Source organism: Ursus arctos, unplaced genomic scaffold (assembly GCF_023065955.2).
Source record: "Ursus arctos isolate Adak ecotype North America unplaced genomic scaffold, UrsArc2.0 scaffold_17, whole genome shotgun sequence".
In the NCBI taxonomy this organism is placed as follows: domain Eukaryota; kingdom Metazoa; phylum Chordata; class Mammalia; order Carnivora; family Ursidae; genus Ursus; species Ursus arctos.
Genome location: NW_026622841.1, coordinates 51,646,054 through 51,668,392, shown reverse-complemented (window position 1 = coordinate 51,668,392; position 22,339 = coordinate 51,646,054). Strand labels below are relative to the sequence as shown.

Below are 22,339 nucleotides of genomic sequence, written 5' to 3'. Positions count from 1 at the left end.
ATAATTCTAGGGCAATCAAACAATATTAAGTTATTTGAATTAGAATAAGAAATAAATGTTGTAGGTAACTAAGGGATTGGTAATGATTCTAGGTTTTTTTTCTTCTTTTAAAGATTTTATTTATCGAGGGAGAGAGCAAGAGAGCAAGAGAGCACAGAGGGAGAGGGAGAAGAAAACTCCCCATCGAGCAGAGAGCCCAATGTGGAACTCGAGCCCAGGACCCCGAGATTATGACCTGAGCCGAAGGCAGGTGCTTAACTGACTGACCCCCCCCCCAGGCACTCCAGATTCTAGCTCTTGATGATTATAATCAGAATATAAGACTGGGGTGCTCTTGTCAGCCAGAGACCGGGTTTAAGAACAGTATTAGGCTTCTCAGTAAAATATACATATATACATACACACAGGAGCACACATGCACATGCACACAATTAAGAAGAATTATTCCAGCTAAAGAGTACGTCTCAGATACAGGGAGAGGCAGTTCTATTTCTGGCTTTCCCATCAGATGATTTCGTGACCTTACAGATCTGTCTTTGCGTATCTGAACCTGTTTCCTTCCCTTAGAAAAATCGCTCCCCGGCTTAGTCTGTGGGTGTCTATCTCAACTCCCCTTTCCACAGAGAAATGTAAATTTTAATAGCAGTTGTATTTCAAATAGCATTACATGGGATGAATTTTTAATTAATCTAAAAACCTGCCAGTAATATCATACCACCCTTAAAAATGAAGAAAGCCCTATAAATCTGTAGCAGTCAGGATTCTCCGGAGAAACAGAATTACTAGGATTTAGGGTATCTGTGTGTATATGGAGAGAAAGATTGATTTTAAGGACTTGGCTCATGATTGCAGGGACTGGCAAGTCCAAAATCTGAAGAACAGACCAGCAATCTGGAGACCCGGGGAAAAACTGATGTTGCAGATAGAGTTCAAAGGCTGTCTGCGGACAGAATTCCCTCTTTCTCGGGGAAGTTAGTCTTTTTCTTAAGGCCTTCAACTGATTGGACGAGGGATATCCACGTTATGGAGGGTAATTTGCTTTAGTTGATGATCTCATCTAAAAATACCTTCACAGCAACATCCGGGCATGTTTTTCCAAACGTCTGGGTACCATGGCCTAGCCAAGTTAACACAAAACTAATGCTCACAATATCTAAATCATAAAATTTAAATACCATTGGCAAAATTGGGAGAGAAAAATGTAATGGGTAGGAAGGACAGTTTTGTTAGAAAATTCCTAAAATTTACAATCAAGACTTTGGCTATGACGATGCCTCTGATTTACTGTCATTAGAATGATGTCTTAGGTCTTACAATTCACTGTTTTCTCATGAGAATCAGGAATTTTTCCCAGTACGGTTGTATTATGTTTCTTGCTGTCTGATTTAAAGGTTATTAAAATGAATGCATTGGTTATGTTCTTTGTACAAATACATGTTGATAAAACAAGATTGACTATTTTTTAGCCTTTTGAGTAAAATATGTGATCAACTAAATAGTAAAGTAGTACCTTTTTAAAAAACCTACTTAGGATTCCTGAAGAAACGAATTTACTATTTCTGAGTATTCCTTCTGTTACTGTAAATCATATTTTTGATGTAACATTTGGTAGAATTGCTAAATTTCTTAGAGAATGCTTTGATTTCTTAGTGCTTCCGAAAGAAGTGCATACATTTAACTTAATTTGGAAGCTTTGCAATTTTTTATTATAAAGTAAAACTTATTTGGTAAGATGAAGGCAACTTGAAGATGAAATTAGGAAAGTGATCGAAATGGATACATTCTTGAATCTAAAAATATTGAATCAAATCATTGGGTTTATTTTTCAAATAGTTCTGAAAGCCATATGCCATCTAATTCTTCTGAAATTAGACTATGCTGGTTCCTCTAATGTATCTACATTGTGACTTCTGAATAAATAACTGTAGTATGTGTTTAGATGTAATTGGTGCTTAAAATTAGTTTGCTTGATGGTGTTGAAGCCAGTCCTTTATAATTTAGGTCAGCCAAGAAATGCCAGTGTACACATTAGCACAGTGTTGGTGTTTTTGTTCAACAGCTGCAGGGTAAGAACACTGAATACAAGATAGAGCTGTATACCAAGTTACTATTATAGAATTTACATATTAGGGAAGTAAAGAGCAAAGAGAAAAATCAATTTTCCCAGAGGTTACTTGGCTATTTGTCTGTTGGTCTGTATTGTGTTTGATTTACGGCATGAATGGTCGAATACTATTGACTTTTTAAAATAACCTCTAGATTTGTTTCTCAGAGTCCATAGTCTCTCACGCTTCAAACTGAGGGCTTCAGAGGGGAGGGGGGAATGGGATAGGCTGGTGATGGGTAGTAAGGAGGGCACGTATTGCATGGTGCACTGGGTGTTATACGCAACTAATGAATCATCGAACTTTACATCAAAATAAATAACCTCTAGAAATATGCATAGCAAGTGTTTTTTGTATTTGCAATGTTATCTCACATTGTTAGGTAAAAAGAGTTCACTTTTGTAAGGAAAATGGACTGGCTCTGAACTGTAATGAAATTTTTTTTTAAATGTGGAGGGGAGAGCCAAATAAGTTATTTGGAAAGTATCTGTTCTTTTCTTCATTGCCCCACTAAGAATCTTGTATAGACGTTTTTTTTTTCTAATCACTGCCCCTGAAATTTGAATAACACAGATACACTATATCCTGTTGATGTCCTCTGGTCCTTAGAACACAAACCATGGTATCATCTAAGATTTGATGGGTAGTAAGGAGGGCACATATTGCATGGTACACTGGGTGTTATAGGCAACTAATGAATCATCAAACCTTGCATCAGAAACCAGGGATGTACTGTATGGTGACTAACAATGTAATAAAAAAACCATTAAAAAAAAATTTCTCACTTTCCATGAGAAATAGTCCCCTTGTTGAAAATATATGATTTAGCTCTTCTCCATCAGATTTAGAAATAGAATTTTAAAGGGATTCAGATTTTTTTCCCCTCAGAACCCAGAGTTTTTAAGAAAAACTGAATTTCCCAAACTCCCTTAAAATGGTTAAAATTTTTCCATTCTTTTATTTATGTCTGAAAACATCGTAAGAGGTTGTTGAATAATTGGGACCCAGGCAGACTGTTTTCAGAGTTTCTGGATGATAGAAATCCATTTAATGCTAGAACTTGGGTTGGTGAAATCCAGATTTAGAGTGATTTTATTGGAGGATGTGGCCCCGGACTATATCAAATAAATGAGTCATTTTGACAATATATATGTCTATAAATGTTTGGCCAAAGTTACAAGAATTTGTTGCAATTAAATATAATTCCACCTGAAAAATCAGACTCTCTTGCTAAAGAGGAGAAATAAGATATATTTATACTGATGGGGGGGAGCCAAAACCCTATGCCTAATGGCCAAGCTATTCACCTCATTGTGGGGAAAAAAGATCTAGCTTTTGACTTAATATTTCAGAGGTAAATAACATTTAGTTTTTAAATACAAATTTTATCTTGAAAAATTAAGACAATGGCCAAATAGTTTTATCCATTGAAAATGAAATACTTAACCTAAGAGGGTATCTTATTGGCTATAAAACTATAAAGAGCAGGATTAAATAAATCTTTTATTTTTAAGTCTGCTTAACACTGGATAGCTCAATTTAGTAATACTATTTTTCATTTTCTATTTTACTATTTCATTTCATTTTTATTTATAATAATATATTAATATTATATATATTATTTTATATATTATATATAATATAATATACAATAATATATAAAATATATTCATATTTTCATTTCATTCATTCATTCATTACTACATTTCATTTTACTATTTTCAAAATAGTAATACTATTTTCATTTATTTGTGGTATTTACACTTGTGCATATTCTTCCACTACTGGTTAGGCCCATTGTTTTTATTAGCTTTATTGAAGTATAAATGCAATAAATCATTGAATTATACAACTACAATGATTAATTTGAAAGTATTTATAGAGTTACACAATCATCATTCCAATCCGGTTTTAGGACATTTTTCTATCACCTCGAAAAGATCCTTCACTCAGTTTGCAGACAATTGTTGCTCCCAATTCTAAGCAACAGGCACCCACTAATCTGCTGTCCATCTCTATAGATGGGTCTTTCTGAACTTTTCATAATGAGTCTAGGGGCACCTGGATGGCTCAGTTGATTAAGCGTCTGCCTTTGGCTCAGGTCATGATCCCGGGGTCCTGGGATTGAGCCCAGCGCCAGGCTCCCTGCTCAATGGAGATCCTGCTTCTCCCTCTCCGTCTGCCTGATGCTCACCCTACTTGTGCTTTCTCTCTCTGTGTCAAATAAATAAATAAAATCTTTAAAAAAAAATGGAGTCTATCTGCTTTAGGGTAAGTTTGCTCTTTTTCTAGTTTTTTTAAAGTGGGAATTTAGGGTACTGATTTAAGATTCTTTTCTAATACCATGAGTGAAGGTATAAATTTCCTTTTTAGTCCTGATTTAGCTGCATCCCATAAATTTTGGAAGGTTGTGCCTTTCTCTTTATTCAGTTCAAACTATATTCTAATTTTCCTTGTAATTTCCTCTTTGACTCATAAATTACTCAGAATTGTTTAGTTATACTTGCAAATATTTGGGGATTTCTCAAATTTCTTTCTGTTGTGATTGTAGAACACACTGCATAATTGTTCTTCTAAATTTAAATCTATCAAGATTATTTTATGGCCCAGAATATTGTCTATCTTGGAATATGTGAGCTTGAAAAGAATATGTGTGTTGCTATTATCAGGTGGGGTAGTCTGTAAAAAACAATTACTTGATGTTGACAATACTTGAGTCTTTAATGAGCTTGATTCTCTGTGTACTGTCAATTACTGGAGCTGGATATTGGGGTTTCCAATGACTACTATCAAATTATCTGTTACAAATTTTGAATTTCTAATTCTGTCAGTTTTTTCTCTCTAGCAAAAAACAAAACAAGAAAAGCTTGTTTTATAATCTTCTTGCTCTGATATTAGTACAGCCACTCCAGCTCTTTTATGGTTACTATTTCCCTATTAAATTCATTGCTATCCTTTTACTTTCAACCTATTTGTACTTTGAATCTAAAGTCTGTCTCAACTAGGCAGCATATACTTGAATCTTGCTTCTTGGTGGGTTTCTTTTTTCTTTTTTCTTTTTTTTTTTTTTGGTTTTATTGGTTTTGTGTGTGTGTGTGTTTTTATAACTCCAGTTTGACAGTCTTTATCTTTCAATTGCAGTATTTAATACAGTGACACTTAATGTAATTATTAATATGGTTGGATTTAGATCTACCACTTTGTTCTTTTTCTCTCTTTTTTCTCCCTTCCTCTTATGCTGCCCTTTTTAAAATTAAATATCTAACTTTCTAATGTAAAGAAACCAACAAAGGAGTTAATATGGTATTATGTGTGTGTTGTCTAGTGGTTGCTCTGGGAATTACAATACGCATTACTTAAGGTTAATAATAAAATAATAAAAGGTTTAAAATAAAATAATAAAATAAATAATAAAATAATAAAATAATAAAAATAAAAATAATAGAATAATAAAATAAAAATAAAAAAATAAAATAAGGTTAAAAATAAAATAATAAAAAAAATTTTTAAAAATACCAGGAAACTTGGAAACGTAGTTGCAATAAAGCTACATTTCCTTCCATCTGCTTGTGTTACTACTGTCCTATTTTCACATCTTTAAGTGCACCGATAGTTTTACAACACTTACGCAGTTAACTTTAAAATCAGTCAAGAAAAGAAAAATGTATGTTCAGTCTCTTATCCTATGATCCTATGTACTTACTTTTTGTGTGTGTGTGTGCTTTATTTCTTGCTGTGGGTACAAGTTACCACTGGGCATGACTTTTATTCAGCTAAAGGATTTCCTTCAGGGCAAGGTGCTAGCAGGGGATTATGTCAGCTCTTGCTTATCTGTGAATATCTTTTATTCATCTTTATTTAGAAGGAAAGTTTTGCTGGACAAAGGATTCTCAGTTGACAGGTGGTGTTCTTAAACACCCAACATTTGAATATGTAATCCTACTGCCTTCTGACCTCCCTGTATATGAGAAGTCATTTTTCCTCTTGTGTCCTCCATGATTTTCTCTGAACTGGCATTTCAGCAATTTGACTAGAATGTTCCTAGATGTTGTGCCCTTTTTTGTGTTGTGGGATTCTTTGGGCTTTTTGCCGATTCATGTTTGTCATCAAATTTGGAAAGTTTTCAGCCATTTCTTAAAAATTAATTCCTTTTTGGGGAGCCTGGGTGGCTCAGTTATTAAGCGTCTGCCTTCAGCTCAGGGCGTGATCCCAGAGTTATGGGATCGAGCCCCACATCAGGCTCCTCCGCTATGAGCCTGCTTCTTCCTCTCCCACTCCCCCTGCTTGTGTTCCCTCTCTTGCTAGCTGTCTCTCTCTCTGTCAAATAAATAAATCTTTAAAAAAATTAATTCCTTTTATCCTTTCTTTTTTGGGACCCTCATTTGCACATGTGTTAGTAGGCTTGATGATATCCTGTAGTCCTCTTTGTTCATTCTTTCCATTCTTAATACTGCACAATTCTTATGGCCTATTTAGTTTCAATGATTCTTTTTCTGCCACCTCAAACATGCTGTTGAGTCCCTTGTGAATTTATTTCAGTTACTGTACATGGGAGTACACATTTCAGACTACCTGGGATCAGAGGAAGCTAAAAGTAGATATAGTTGCTTCCTACCAGCTATATTTCATGCCGTTCTTGGGCTGTGGAATCCCCAGGGATAAGGGAGCAGATAGGCCTTGCCCTCCAAGGGGGCTCTGTTTGCCACTGAGTGGAGAGGTCTGTGCCTGTGAAGTACTTGGCCATCTGACTGCCAGACCTTGGAGATAGCCCTCGTTAGGGCTATCAGCCATAGAGCAGATGGGGTTCTATGGTTCTTCAGGTCTTAAAGAATTCTTAGAGTTCATGCTACTCCTAATACTGCAGGCTTCTTCCTATTTGGAAGTAGGGGGTTATTTGGATAATTGCTCAAATAAAAAATCACTCCTATCACAACTGAGCCTTACACGTTCCAGGCATGACTTAGACAATGGCAATAAAGAAGTACAAAAATGGACAAAAACACAAACTTTATGAAGTTTGTTTCCTAATGGGAATCCACAGATGATAAAGAAATGAATGGTGTATCACATTATGATGTGGGGTGGTGATTGCTATGGAGTACTATAAGGCATGGAGTAATAAGAATCCATCTGAAAGGGTAACATGTGAGTGTGTGAATTGGGAAGAGAGAGCTATTCTTGTGGCTACCCATGCTGTCAGAACAGCAAATGCAGAGGCTCTGCAGCGTGTACTTGGTATGTTCTAGAAAAAACAAGGCCAGTGAACTAGAGCCGAGTAAACAAAGGGGCTAATAGTAAGGCATGAGGACTGGACAGTTTAGGGTCTTTGGGGTCAGCGGGGTGTCTTGAACTAACTGTAATATAAAAGGATTCCTTGGGTCTCTGCACTGAGCATATACGGTAAAGAGCAAGGCTAGAGTAGTGAGTTAGAACACAATTTGAAGAATCCAGGGCAAGTATAATAGCGGACTCAAATAGGATAGTAACAATGAAGGTTGTGGGAAGTGCTTAGTTTCAGGGTATGTTCTGAAGGTGGAGGCCATGGTATTTTTGATTGGACATGATGTATGAGACAGTGAAGGAAGAAAATGACGGCATCAATATTTTTGGCTTGTGTTACAAGAAAGAGTTGTTTGTTTTGACATAGGAAAAATTCTAGAATGGACAGATGTGGTGGGTTAACACGTGTTCGGTTTGGGGTGTGTGGAGTTTAAGATGCCCGTGAATTATCTACACAGAGTTTGGCCATGGCTGCTGCACACAACTCTGAGGTTCAGGGAAGAGAACTGGACTAGGGATATCAATTTGGGACTTGCCAGTGGATAGAAAAGTCAAACCAGGGAGACTGAATGCATTTACCAAGGGAATGGGTGGACAGAGAAAAATCTCTGGGAACTCCAGAGGAACCTCCAAATGAGACTGAGAGTAAATCTTGCATGAGAGAAAAGGAAAACCAGGAGGGTCCATGAAGTAAAGAAGGAGTACTTAACGATATATGTGATCACTTCTTTCAAATGTAGTCATTAGGTCAGGAGCGATGAATACACGATGAATATTAGCAAATGACTTCTGGACTGAGGAAGATGGATGTTGTTGGTGATCTTGACAAGCAAGAGTTGCTTCAGTAGGGCTGGTGGAGGGGTCAGAGCTATGACTGGAACAGACTTAAAATAGCAGTGTGGAAGGGGTGCCCGGATTGCTCAGTAGGTTAAGCATCCACCTCTTGGCTTCGGCTCGGGTCATGATGTCATGGTTGTGAGAGTAAGAGTGCATGCTTGGTGTGTAGTCTGCTTGAGATTTTTTCTCCCTCTCTCCCTGTGTCCTACCCCGCCACTAGCGCGCACATGTGTGCTCGCTCTCTCAAAATAAAATCTTAAAAAAATAGCAGTGTGGGAGAGGTACTAGACAGCAAAGACAGCTTTTGAAAAGATGGCTATAAAGGGGGCAGAAGGGGAAGCCGAGAGCAGTAGCTAGAAGAGTATGGGGGACCCAAGAGAAGATTTCTCTTTATATTCTTTTATTTTGAAATTATAGATTCACAGGAAATTGCAAAAAAAAAAAAAAAAGTACAGGGAGGGCTTGTACAAGTTAAGTTGTAGCCTTAACTTGGTTTCCCTCAAAAACCACATGTATCCCTATAGTACAACTTTAAAACCGAGAAATGGATATTGGTACATCTAGACGTTAAGGTCTCATCAGTTACACACGTACCCTGTGTGTGTGTGTGTGTGTGTGTGTGTGTGTACGTGCGCGTGCTATAGAGTTTCATCAGATGTGTAGGTTTGTGTAACCACTAGAACAATCAAGATCCAGAACTTTGCACAATCATGTGGTTCCCCTGTGCTACCCCTTTAAAGCTATATATCTTCCATCCCTGACCCCTGGCAACCACTGTTCTCTACTTCTATAATTTTGTTATTTCAAGAATGTTACATAAGTAGACTCATGCATATTTAACCTTTGGGGATTAACTTTTTACACTCAGCATAATTCTCTTGAGAATCATCCAAGCTGTTTTGCCTAACAATAGTGAACACCTTTTTATTGCCGAATGGTGTTCCATGGCCTTTTATACCAATTGAGGGACATTTAGGCCTTTCCTGTTTTGGGCTCTTATGACCAGAGTTACCAAGAACAATTGTGTACAGGTGTATCTATTTGTTTGTTTGTTTTGTTTGTTTGACAGAGAGAGGGAGAGAGGGAGAGCAGGGAGGAGGGACAGGGGAGAAGGAAACAGAGTCTTAGGCAGACTCCATGCAGAACACGAGGCCATCATGGGGCTCCATCTCATGACCCTGAGATCATGACCTGAGCTGAAATCAAGAGTCAGACCCTTAACCAACTGAGCCACTCAGGCACCCCAATTGTACACAGGTTTTTATGTGAACAGATTTTCATTTCTTTGATCAAATGCCCAAGGGTGCAATTGCTGGGTTGTGTGTTAAGTGTATGTAGTTGTGTATGTATGGTTTCAATTTTTTATTTAAATTCCAGTTAGCTAATATAGAGTGTAATATTAGTTTGGGGAGTAGAATTTAGTGATTCAACACTTGTATATAACACCCGATACCCATCACAACAAGTACCCTCCTTACTGTCCATCACCCATGAGTTTGATAAGATACCGCCAGACCATTTGGAGAGTGGCTATGTAATTTTACTTTCCTAACAGCAATGTATGAGTGACCCAGGTTCTCTACACCCTGGCCAGCATTTTGTGTTGTCACTCATTTTAGCCATTCTGATGTGTACATAGGGAGAGATTTCTTTTTAAGATGAGTAATTGCAGAAAAGTTGGGATCCCACCTGTACCTCCAGTCTCTTCTTAGATAACTTGAAGATTGTTAAGGCCTAGCCTAAATCGTAAAGCTTTGAGCAGCTGCTGTGACATGTATGCATATAGAGGTGATGTTGGTTTAAAGGAAGGTTATGCTTAGTAGATAAGGAGGTATGGAGATCATCTTGCTCTGTGACGTGAAGACCAGTGAGCTTATGCTTTGCACAGAGCCTCTGCACCTGTCACCAGTGGGAGCAATAACCGGTGACTGTCTCTGTTTCCCAGCCTGAAAGTTTAATGCATTTGAGTAGTACAATCTGGGCACTAAGACTGCTCAGACTGTATGTAGGGTGAAATGTCTGATAGTTAAAAACAACCTAGAAATTACAAATTTGAGTTCATGTATTTTTTAAGATTTATTTATTATTTGACGGGGGGGTAGGGTCGGAGGGAGAGGAAGAAAAAAATCTTAAGCAGGCCCCACACTCAGGGTGGAACCAGACATGGGGCTCGATCTCACCACCCTGAGATGATGACCTGAGCCAAAATCAAGAGTCAGACACTTAACCAACTGAGCCACCCAGGCACCCTGAGTTAATGTATTTTTTTTAATCTCTTGATCTGTCACAGGGAAAGAGAATATGTAACTTTAAAGAACTATAAGTTGATAGGCTTACCAGTGTTTAATGAACTTCTAACACTAAACTACATGCCAAAAAAAAAAAAAAACTTGAAAAACATAGTAGGGAAAATATATTTACATACATAGACTGTATTAATATATAAATAAGATATATTTAAATATATATTTAAAATAGAGTTTCAAGATTTCCACATTTTAGGATGTAAAATGTTTTTCATTCTTAGTCGGAAAATATTGTTTCCTCTAAATCAAATTTGTTCATCATTAAAAAAAACAGCAAAAAAGCTACAGAGAGCCTTTCCCAATGAAGAGGGAATTATCTTGTGGTGGACAAAGGGAGAGCTGACAAGTGCCAGTTGCTGGATCCTGCAGCCTCATGGGGGACCCGAACGAGGCTGTGCCGTGGTAGTTTTGCTCGGCATGGGGCTCCCTCTTGATGCTGCTTGTAATAACTTGACTGAACAGATGTAGCCACTTCAGGTCATTTGAAACGTGTCAGCTCCGGAAGGAAGGTTGATCAACGAGGCATTGTGCCTTGTTGCCCCATGCTCAGGGGGAAGGCTTTATTGAGCCAATGCATCCCCTGGGACCTAAAGAGAGAAAGGATGAACAAGACAGAACAAAGCAAAACAAAATAGACGGGCAGCCAAGTGTTCTGGAGGCAGAGAGCAAATAGTTAAGAACCAGAAAGCTTTGGTGTGTGATGATTTGTATTTTAAATGCTATTAACTCCCGACTTCAATCATTTAAAAACAGTTTTTTGAGAGCGAGAACTGTGACTCAAATGCTTGCTTTCTTGCAGTTACTTCCCCTGTACTTGAGCCTTTTGGTGGTGCAGTGCTGCCCAGAAGACTTTAGGGATGAGCAAAGGAACATCTAAAATTCTAGGTGGATAATCCTCATAATCACAGAGGACATTAACGTTGGTGCCAATGACTAAAAAAAAGTCACAAGCGGCCCCTCGTTTCCTGAACCTACAACCACCTTTGCAAAAGTAATGGAGACTTACATACAGAGGCTCATTGACAAGGAAACATGAAGTCAAATAAGAAAATGGGCTTAGACATTTCCATCAAATACTGGTCATGAGCGTATGCTTTCAGGGCAAAGGCAAGAGTGTGCACAAAATTCTGGGTGGTGGTTATCGGGGAAAGTTGGTGTCTCTTAATTCAAATGGATAGCTTAAGGAAAAGACAAGATGTCATGGTGGGTAAGTAGATGTTTGACTGCTAGGAGACTTCTGAGGCATCAGGGGCTACTTTATAAAACAGGAATCACAGGACATTTATCTTTGTTTAAAGGAAGCTGCCCTGGTCTATGTATACGTGTGTTCCCTGTGATCTGTGTACGCGTGCTCGTCACAGCCATTTAGAGCAGTGACTTTGACTTAGCAGATGCTAAGTAAATGACATTAGCTTGATCAATAGGACTTTTAAAAGGCAGAAGGGATGGCTTTCCAAGGCATGGTAAGAGAAAGAAGGGTGCTGGTGAGAGGCTAACTCTGCACAAACATGAGGGGTAAGGTGCCGAGGAAATGGAGAGATGCGGGAGCATTTTTCTCTGAAGGCCAGAGTGTTTGTCATGCACAATAAAATGGGCCTGGCATATTGCAGATAGAACCTGGAAGGATAAGATTCTTCTTTTAGGTTGCATGCGAAAAGCACCAAAGTCGGGTAAGAAAGAAATCTGGCAAGAGACATGGAGGTGTATCTTCATTTTGATGAAGTTGGCAAATGCCTCTGAGTGATTAAATACGTGGTTTGATGTTGCTGAAAAAGTTGGGCAAACTTTTCTAGAAGCAGTTCTATGAATATTTTTCTTCATTGGTGATCTTACTGTGTGGCATGTTTCAGGACCTCGTAGATTATTTTTTGTTTTTGTTTTGTTTTTAGAGAGAGGGTGTGCAAGCAGGGGGAGGGGCAGAGGGTGAGAGAGAGAGAAAGAGAATCGTAAGCAGTCTCCATGCTTAGTGCAGAGCCCGATGTGGGGCTTGATTTCACGATCCTGAGATCACGACCTGAGCAGAAACCAAGAGTCAGATGCTTAACTGACTGAGTCACCCAGGCACCCCTAATTTTGTTGTTGTTGTTGTTGTTTTGGTTTGGTTTTAGGATTTTATTTATTTGAGAGAGGGAGAGAGAGCACACACAAGCATGGTGGGGGTTAGGGGGAGAGAGAGAAGCAGACGCCCTGCTGAGCAGGGAGCCTAATGCATGGGGGCTCAATCCCAGGACCCCTGGATCGTGGCCTGAGCCAAACGCAGTTGCTTAAACAACTGATCCACCCAGATGCCCCAGGATCTCATAGTTTTGTTTAGGATTTGTAAGTAAGTGCAGCAATTTGTGATGTATGATTCTTGATGTATGATTCTACTTAAAATAGAGAAAAAAAATTTTAAATATTTCAAATATGCTGACACAAATGAAAGGATAATTCATTTTAAATCTTAGCATAGTTCAAAGGAAATGTATAAAAAAAATTGAACCTAGTATAATCTAACAGTTCCATTTGTAATTAAATCTAGGTTATTCAGAAGGAAACTCCTAGTTTGATAAACAATTAGCTCTTCGTATTTGTCTTTATTTAAAAGAAATCAGAATAAACTGAAGCAAAAATGCATGATTTTAGATACTGATTTTTCTTCAGTTTATTTTCAAATGGTATAGATTTTAAAATATTTTATAGTACTGTATGTATATGTTTCTTTTAAAGTTAGAAACCAGTCTTTTTACCTAAGAGACAATTATCTAGATTTTAAGTGACAATGACCTATGATTTTAGCATGTGTAATAAAATTAGATTTATCTCAGAGCTACGAAGAACTTACAAATGTGACCCTGAAATGAATAAGTATGGCTATTTTTATAAATTCTTACAAATCAGAAAACTCCTCCCCCAAATATGTCAAGCTTAATTTTCTGCTCTGTGGAGCACAGCTAGTAGGGTAGCAAAGCCCAGTGACATTTTCCACAGCGTGAGTTGCCAACCACTAGAAGCCCGTGGCAGTGTTTAAATCTACAGCAACCAAGCTAACAATTGGTTGAAGAATGGATTATGTAATTCTTCTTCAATATTTCTTTGTGTGGTGTTTACATCATTGTCAGAATCCTGAAGGCAGAGCTTGTGACTGCCAGCTAAGGTAGCATTTTAGTATAGCTATGAGCCAATGTAATCTTTGCTTTCACACAGTCTATTTTGGTTAACTTCTCCATCTTTTGCTACACTCCTGAAGAAATGGATATTTGAGTGTGTTCACTTAAGTGTGTGTTAGGGCTGTGATTTCAGCGGTCATTATTTCTGCAGCATGGCCGATATTAATTTCTAAGTCTCCTGGAGAGCATTAATTAGTAAGATAATATACCTCTCTTTGGGTTCTGATAATGTTTCAGTAGTTAGATGAAATGTACAAATTGAAACATTGGTAATGGCAATGGGAAGAGTTGAATTCAAAGGAATGGAGAATATTTATTATATGATTGGAATTAAACAAAAGTCAAAGAGGACCTCTATAGTATTATGGACAAAAATTCTTGTATGTCCTAAAACTTTATTAAGGTTCTAGAAGAAATATGACTATATATGGTCCCATTGCTTTTCCTCATTTTTTTTCTGGATATGTAAATGACATTGTATGTATGCGCAGTAATACCTCATTTACTTGGAAATGGTGTTGAACAGAAAGATGGTAGATGAGGACATTTTCTAGGTAATTGGAACATATCCCAATTGCCAGATTCAATTTATTTTATTTTGCTTTTTAAAATTGAATATATGTGTATTTCCGAGCCTTCTCTTAATAGAAGGTGTTGATCATAATTGAATGTTTTCTTTTCACTTTAAGGGTGTTACCTTTAGAATTTAGAAAAACAACATACTGATAACTGGCCATATTAAAGACACTGTATTATAGACCCTGTGGGTAGTGTAGGGGCTACTAGAGATCCTGATCATCTGACATTCTATTGGTAGAAATCAGTACTTGTATGACTAGTACTCATATTTCTTATGTCAATTATGATTTAGTTATAATTCTGTCTTCCATAACAGAATATGAAATCCTTAAGGGACTGTATGTTCATTATTTTTTTTAAGTGGAACTTTCAGAGAAAATCATGGATGACTGCACTTGAGATTTCAAACTCACTACTGTTAGTTGATTTAAGTTGATAGAGATGGAAAATTCTAGAAAATCTATCATTGGAGGAAAATGTGATTGTCATTGCAGTTTAATGTTGAGGAAAATTGAAATACATGGTTTTGCATTAGCACCTTTATAGAGCTAAGCTAGAAGAATATTGTTAGTTTAGAAAAATATAATGCCTCATTAAAATGTTTTCAAAACAATCACTTTGGTACACAGAAATTAAAAATATTTTTCTCAGCTAGCCCAGAGTGCTAACTCTGCAGTATTACCAGTATCCAATATGTCCTGCCACTTTTCGAGAAGAAATAAAGACTTCGTAACAGATGGAATAGTCAGCATTTATAGTAAAAGCCAGGATATTATCTTTTCTTGCTCTACAAAGCAGTAAACAGATAACTAAAGCATCCATTTTCAGCAAAGGGGTTGGAAGATTAAAAAAAATAGTTCTTTTCCTTTCTTCTGTTATTTTATGGAAGAATATATTCTCTGAAATTAATACTTGGTTTGAACGGCCTCCTTGGGAAAGCTCTGTCTGAGAATATGGCATGTATAAACTATGAAAATTGAAACAAAAGGATACAGTCAAGAAAAAAAATTCACCAAATTATTACTGACACAAAGTAAACCACATGAATCTTGAGTGTAACAGCCTAGTGAACATGATGGCTGCTGGGTTATACTTGAGTAAGCCCCACTAATATAAAGGTACAGAATATTAACTCCAGCCCAAAGAACTCCTGTGTCATACTTCCTAATTAATGCCCCCAGAGGTAATGATTATAAGGCATTTTCCGCTATAAATTAGTGTTACCAGTTTTTTGAATTTTATATAGTTGTAATACCCTATGCTCAATTTTTGTTGTTGTTACTCAGTATTACCTCTGTAGGACTGATGTGTTACAGGCAACAATATTTTATCACCCTTTGTGGCTGGAGAGCAATGTTACAAATAGAGCATAACATATTAATCAGTTCTACTACTGATGAAAATTTGCCTTGTTGGTGGTTTTTGGCTTTCATGAGTCAAAAAGCTGGGAAGATTCTGGTCCACATCTTTTGGTGCGCACTCATGGTCATTCTCTAGGATGTGCTTAGGAGTGGAATTGCTGAAAAGACTCTGCATTTGTTCAACTCTAGCTACACATCTTTTCAAGTAAGTGAACCAATTTACACTGGACCAGTCACGTGTGAATTTCATTTCCTCTATCTGCTAACACTAGGTTTTTGTAATGTGAGCCATTTTTCTAGAAGCTATCTCATTTTACCTTTCGTCTATAATCCATCTGGCTTTATTTTTATGTTTTGGGTAAAGTGTGAGGAAGTGGTCAAGACCCATTTCTTTTTCCACGTGAATTTTCAATTTATCAAGCACCATTTACTGAAAAGATCCAATTCGTTGTTTTTCTCATTGACCGAGATGGCATCTTTGTCATAAATTAGGTAGCTATGTACGTGCGGGTGTGTTTCTTGACTCTGTTCTGTTTTGTAAGTTACTGGCGTAAAGTTTTTTTTTTTTTTTTCCTGACACTTATTTACTGCAGAGATGTCCTGATTTGCATGTGATACTGCTAAATTTCTCTTTTCTTTTCCTAATGTCTTAAGAGTTTTTAGAAACAGCTTTTGGTATTTTCCATTATATACCTGGTTTCAACTCGATTGTTTTTTTTTTTTTTTGTATTCATTTTTATTCATTCTTTCTATCTATTATCTTTGAATTTGGTTTGCTAGTCTTTTCCCTAGGTGCTTCTAAAATGTTTTTAAACTTTCATTTTGAAGTAAGTTGAATTTTAAAACATTTGCCAAAGAATTACTAAGAGTTCTTATAAACCCATCACCTAGCTTCACTGTCAACATCTTATATAATAACTGTGGTACAATTACAAAATTGTGAAATTAATATTGATACAACTCATAAGTCTTCTTAAAATTTTGCCAGTTGTGCTACAAATGTCCTTTTTCTAGTTGAGGATCAAATCCAAGATCATATACTGAGTTTAGTTGTCAGATCTATCCTTCCTTGAGGTGGGGAACTCAGACTTCATGTATCCTCATGACCTTGATATTTTTGAAGAGTGCTGGCCATTCAATTTGGGGAATTTCTCTGAATTTGTGTTTGTCTGACATTTCTTCAGGATTAAGTTCAGGTTCCTCTTTTTTTTTTTTTTTTTTTTTTTTTTTTTAAGATTTATTTAGAGACCATGTGGGGGGGAGGTGCAGAGGGAGAGGGAGATAAGCAGACTCCTTGCTGAGTGAGGAGCCCCATGCAGGGTTCAGTCTAAGGGTCCTGAGATCAAAACCTGAGCCAAAACCAAAAGTTGGTTGCTTAACTGACTGAGCCACCCAGGGGCCCCTCAGGTTCCTCATTTTGGCAGGAATACCTCAGAAATGATGAGGTAATCTCAGTGCTTCATATGAGGAGATACATAATGTTGACATGTTTCATTCCTGGTGTTACTAAGATTGATTACTTGATTGATGTGGAATCTGTCCGTTTTCCCCACTCATATATATATTAGCCTCTGTCAGCGATTCTTGCTTCTGCACTAATTATTTCTCCGGTGTTTGGGAGATGTTTCTTATTTGCATCATTTCTTCTATCTTAATTTGAAATCTAAGAATAAGCTGTCTCGTCCTTATTTATTCATGTAATTGCTTTTTTTTTGGTATAGACTCAAGGATATTTATTTATTCCAGGAGATAAATCCACTCTCGTTTGTTCACTTTACTCTAGGTTTGGCCATGGGAGCCCCTTTAGGCTGGGTCATTTATTCTTTTGACATGCCATCAAATTTTGAGCATTTGCTTCCTTTCTGTCATTACAAGATCTTGCTGGCTCCTCTTGCCCCATTCCCTATTCTCCTTTCTGCCTCATTCCTGAAATCAACCATTTCTCCAAGGATTTTTGGTTTATTTTATTGAAGAAGGATATTTGGAAACCAAGATCTGGGTACTGGGTGTGCTCATTGAACTTCGTCATTGCTTCTGGGTCCTCTCTCACCTAACGGAGCCAGGACATAGATTCATGTATGCTAACAAGCATATACACATATCTATCATTTTTATATCTATTTGTGTCTATAAACACAAACCCAAATATGATTTCATTGATACACCTGCCTCCATTCCAACATCACAGGATTCATTCTGGCAAACTCCCCTCTCATTGCTAGTGATTTTTAACAATGAGAAACCTCACTCTCAATATCATCAATAGATTTCATTATTAATCTGTAAATACCCATAAAATACCTCAAATTGCAATTTCATACCACTGAAAAATGAAGCTTTAACTACAGCATGTAGGTAAGCAAGCAAAGCACTTTTTCAGAAGTTACTTAGGTTAATTTTCTTCCCTCTCCCTTTCAGTGTGGTTTTATTATTAACTTATAATGTAATATATATGAAAGGCATTTCTGAATATTAATTTCATATTCTGTTGTCTTACTAAATTATTTTATTGAGGTACTATTACTGATTCTTCAGCATTTTCCAAATGTCCCATTATTCATAAGTAAAAAGGTTCATCTCTTCCTTACCAATTCTTACAACTTTAATTGATTTATTCTAAGTCCTTTTGCTAGTACTTTCAGTACAATAGTGAATAATGAGATCCTGTGCATTCTCTGCCTGCTTCAGGTCTGAGTAGAAATGCCTCTCGGAGCAGCTGGGTGGCTCAGCTGGTTAAACATTGATTCTTGGTTTCGTCTCAGGTCATGGTTTCAGGGTTTTGGGGTTGAGCCCTGCATGGGGCTCTGTAATCAGTGCAGAGTCAGCTTGAGGTTCTCTCCCCACTTCAACATTATACTGGCTTAATAACAAACAAATTTTCTCTCACTTCGAATTTATAGTGTGTTGGAACTATGGGGACAATTTATAGTGTTGGGACTGTTTAGTCTTGGAATGCTTTTTGGATTTCAACTGTGACACGGTCTGACCTGGCTCTTTTATGAGATTGATCTTTAATAACTTTCTCTTTCTTCTCTATGGAAATTGATTTCTTTAAACTTTATATCTCTAATGGGGTCAGTTTTGGTAGTACGGCTTTCCCAGAAAATTGTCCTTTTTATCTAAATTTTAAGACGTAAAGATGTCTTTTATAAGCATGGATGTCTGTAGAATATTCCCTTCTGATTTTTTTTTTTTTGCCTTTTTTCAACAAGCAATTCATCCTTGTCATTCCTTAATTTGTATAGCTTTTCCTTTATATATATGTATATATATACACACATATATATACATATTTATATATATATGATATATATAAATCATAGCTATATATATATATAAAATAAATAAATATAAATAAAGGACTCCTTTCCAGAATATATAAAGGAACTCCACAACTAAAGTAACTTTAACGTGGACAATCTATTAAATGATTAAGTTTGAATTGGAACTTCATAATAGGGAATATCCGCATAGTCAATAAACAAATTTTAAAATTTCACTAGTCATTGGGAAAATGCAAATTGAAACCACAGTGTAATGCCATGATATGTCCACTAGAATAACTAAAAGGAAAAAGACTGGGCACCTGGGTGGCACAGTCAGTTAAGCCTCTGCCTTCAGCTCAGGTCATGATCTCAGGGTCCTGGAATTGAGCCCCACATCAGGCTCCCTGCTCAGCCGAGAACCTGCTTCTCCCTCTCCCTATACCCCTACCCCCGATTGTGTTCTTTCTCTCACTTGCTCTCTCTCAAATAAAATCTTTAAAAAAAAAAAAAAGACAAATAAAATGAAATGGACTGAAAATCCCAAGTACTAGTGATGACATAAAGCAAATGGGAGTTTTATATACTGCTGGGATAATAAATGTCACAAACACACACACACGGCAAACATGCATGCGGGACTGGCTGAAAAACAATTGCACTGGTCTCATCTCCAGCTTATGTTGTTAGAAATTTGATGGTTTTTTGAAGAGGATTTGTAGGAGAAATTGCATTGGCTTTTCATTCTCTCTAAAGCCAAAGGTTGGCAGAGGTGATGAGAAAGCACCAGAGGCTTGGAATGTTGGATAAGTTCTTCACATGATGATCAAAGTTTATTCCCTTAGTCAACAACGAAGAGTGCCTACGATATGGTGGTAGAGGACCAGAATGGGCAAAATATTACAGAGCTCAGACGCATGAACTTCATAGGCTGGAGTCATTGAAAGGCACCAGTGGTAGAGATGTGGGATATTTCTGACTCAGGAGAAGCTGCAATGAAAGAAGAGTCTTCATGGGAGAACATTGCATGAGGTTCCGAGTCCTGCATCTGAGCAGTTGTCAAGTGGATGGTGGAGATGGGGGAAGAAAGGGAAGGCAAAAGAGGGCATGGGAGGTGGAAGTCAAGCCACTCCAAGTTGGTTGGACTGGTTCGGCTTTGAAAGGAGAGCTCTTCCAGATGCACAGGTCTCAGAGTTACCAAGCCTCTCCCGCAGGTGTGAAATAGCAACAGCAGATGAGTGTAGTGACAAACCGGGGAGAGGCCATGCAGGTGAGCATAGGGAACAGGAAGATACCAGAAGACAGTTATATCTCTAGGCAAAGGGTGTGCAACGATCACTGAAAGAAGAAAAAAACCAAATGTAATAAAAAAAAAATGTGCAAACATTTTCACCATCACCATCACAAAAAGCAAGTTAAAATCAAAGCCAATCATAAAGTTAATTTTCTTCACTTGCCAAATACAAAAAAATTAAAAATGCAACCAGTGACCTCAATGGAATCAAACTGCGTGTTCTCCGTCACGACTGGCACAAACATCCTATTCTAAGGAGACAGCCTGTCCATATGCACCGCGATCTTCGACGTGTTGATGTTGTGGTTCTACTTCTGAGAGAGAAGCCGGTGCTTGGGAATGGGGATGTGGGACACAGATGCTGGAGTCAGGCTCTCCGGATTCAGGTTGCAGGTGTGTTGTTTCCTATCCATGTGGAATCGAGCAAGTGACTGAGGCTCCCTGTGGCTCAGTGTGCTCACCTGTAAGAGGAGATTAATGATAGTACCTACCGGGCACTTGGGTGGCTCAGTTAAGCGTCTGCCTTCGGCTCAGGTCATGATCTCAGGGTCCTGGGATTGAGTCCCACATTGGGCTCCCTGCTCACAGGGACCCTGCTTCTCCCTCTCCTCCCAGCTCTGTGCTCTCTCTTTCTCTCTCTCGCAAATAAATCTTTAAAAAAATAAAAAATAGTACCTACCTTGTGTGAGAGGGTGTTAGGAGGGTTATTATATGTAAAGCAGTTAATATTCCTGGCAAATGCTAAGTACCACGTGAGACCTTGTTACTATTTTAGGCCCACAACTGCTCATCAAAAATTCTTAAGTTTTCAGAAATCGGACCTTGTTAGATTTTAGAAAATACAGGCTATTTTATATAAAGAAAATATAGGCTATTTTATATAAAGACCCTCCCCCCCCCAGGGTGTTCTGAGGTAGGACCCCATAGTTAAACCCATTCATAATTTCATTGTGAATTATAAGAATATTCATATTGAGCATTCTAAATAATAAGAGGCTTCATATCAGGTCAGATCAGATTTTCCTACCAAATGAGAAACAAAATCCTTAAGAGAATTTTTGGAGTTTGGTATTGTCATAAGGGATTATAGATCTATATTCCATAATTTAAAAAAAAGTGAAATTTATCTAAAATGTATAGTGCATTATTTTTTTAAAAGATTTATTTTAGAGAGCATGCACATGTGTGCCCGCAGAGTGGAGGAGCAGAGGGAAAGAATCTCAAGCAGATTCCCTGCTGAGTGTGGAGCCAGATGCCAAGTCAGTCTCACAACCTTGAGATTGTGACCTGAGCCAAAATCAGGAGTCTGAGGCTTAACTGACTGAGTCACCCAGGGGTCCTTATAATGCATTATTTAATAAAATGTTCACGAAGTATTAAAACTCTGAACTGCTTGTTATAATATTAAGTAAATAAATGGAATATAGTATTGCTATATCTAGGGAAAATCTAAGCACAGAAATATAGTATGGAAAAGATACCATATTGTTAGTAATGGCAATGATGATGTGCTGGGAATATGATTAAATGTTTTTATTTTCTATTGGTAGATTTTTAATAAAGATACTATTATAATGAAACTCTATCAAATGGACCTTAGTACATAGCTTTAATTGTTCTGTAAATTTGACCATAGTAATTTGAACAAGTTGTCTTTTGTCAGTTATCTTTCCATGGTGGTAAACGTCACTATAAATCAATCTTTCACAGAGTTAAATAGAAAAATTTCTTTGAGGGGCGCCTGGGTGGCTCAGTCGGTTAAGCATCTGACTCTTGGTTTCAGCTCAGGTTGTGATCTTGGGGTCATGGGATCGAGCTCCGTACTCGGCACAAGCCTGCTTTGGATTCTCTCCGTTTCCCTTCCCTTCCCCCTTCTGTCTTTCTCCCCATTGGCATACACAAGTGGGCAGGGCACACTTGCTCTCTATCCAAAATAAATAAAATCTTTAAAAAAAAACAGTAAAATTTCTTTGAATGTTCTAATGTGTTTTACGTGCTGAATTTCATTGGCTAATTTTAGTTGCACTCCATCTACTAAAATTCAGCGTAACTAAACTTAAGGCAAGTTTATAAAAAATAGTATTTTATATGAAACTGACAGAGTTAAATTTTATATGTTTGCTGTTTTGCTACGGATAGCATCAAAATACTCCAAGCGAGCCCTC

General features: G+C 37.4%; 1 protein-coding gene across 1 annotated transcript in view; it reads left to right on the top strand.

Moving 5' to 3' along the window:
- DLGAP1 (DLG associated protein 1) overlaps positions 1 to 22,339 on the top strand; it is an 843,835-nt gene that overhangs the window by 95,817 nt on the left and 725,679 nt on the right. The window lies entirely within an intron of this gene.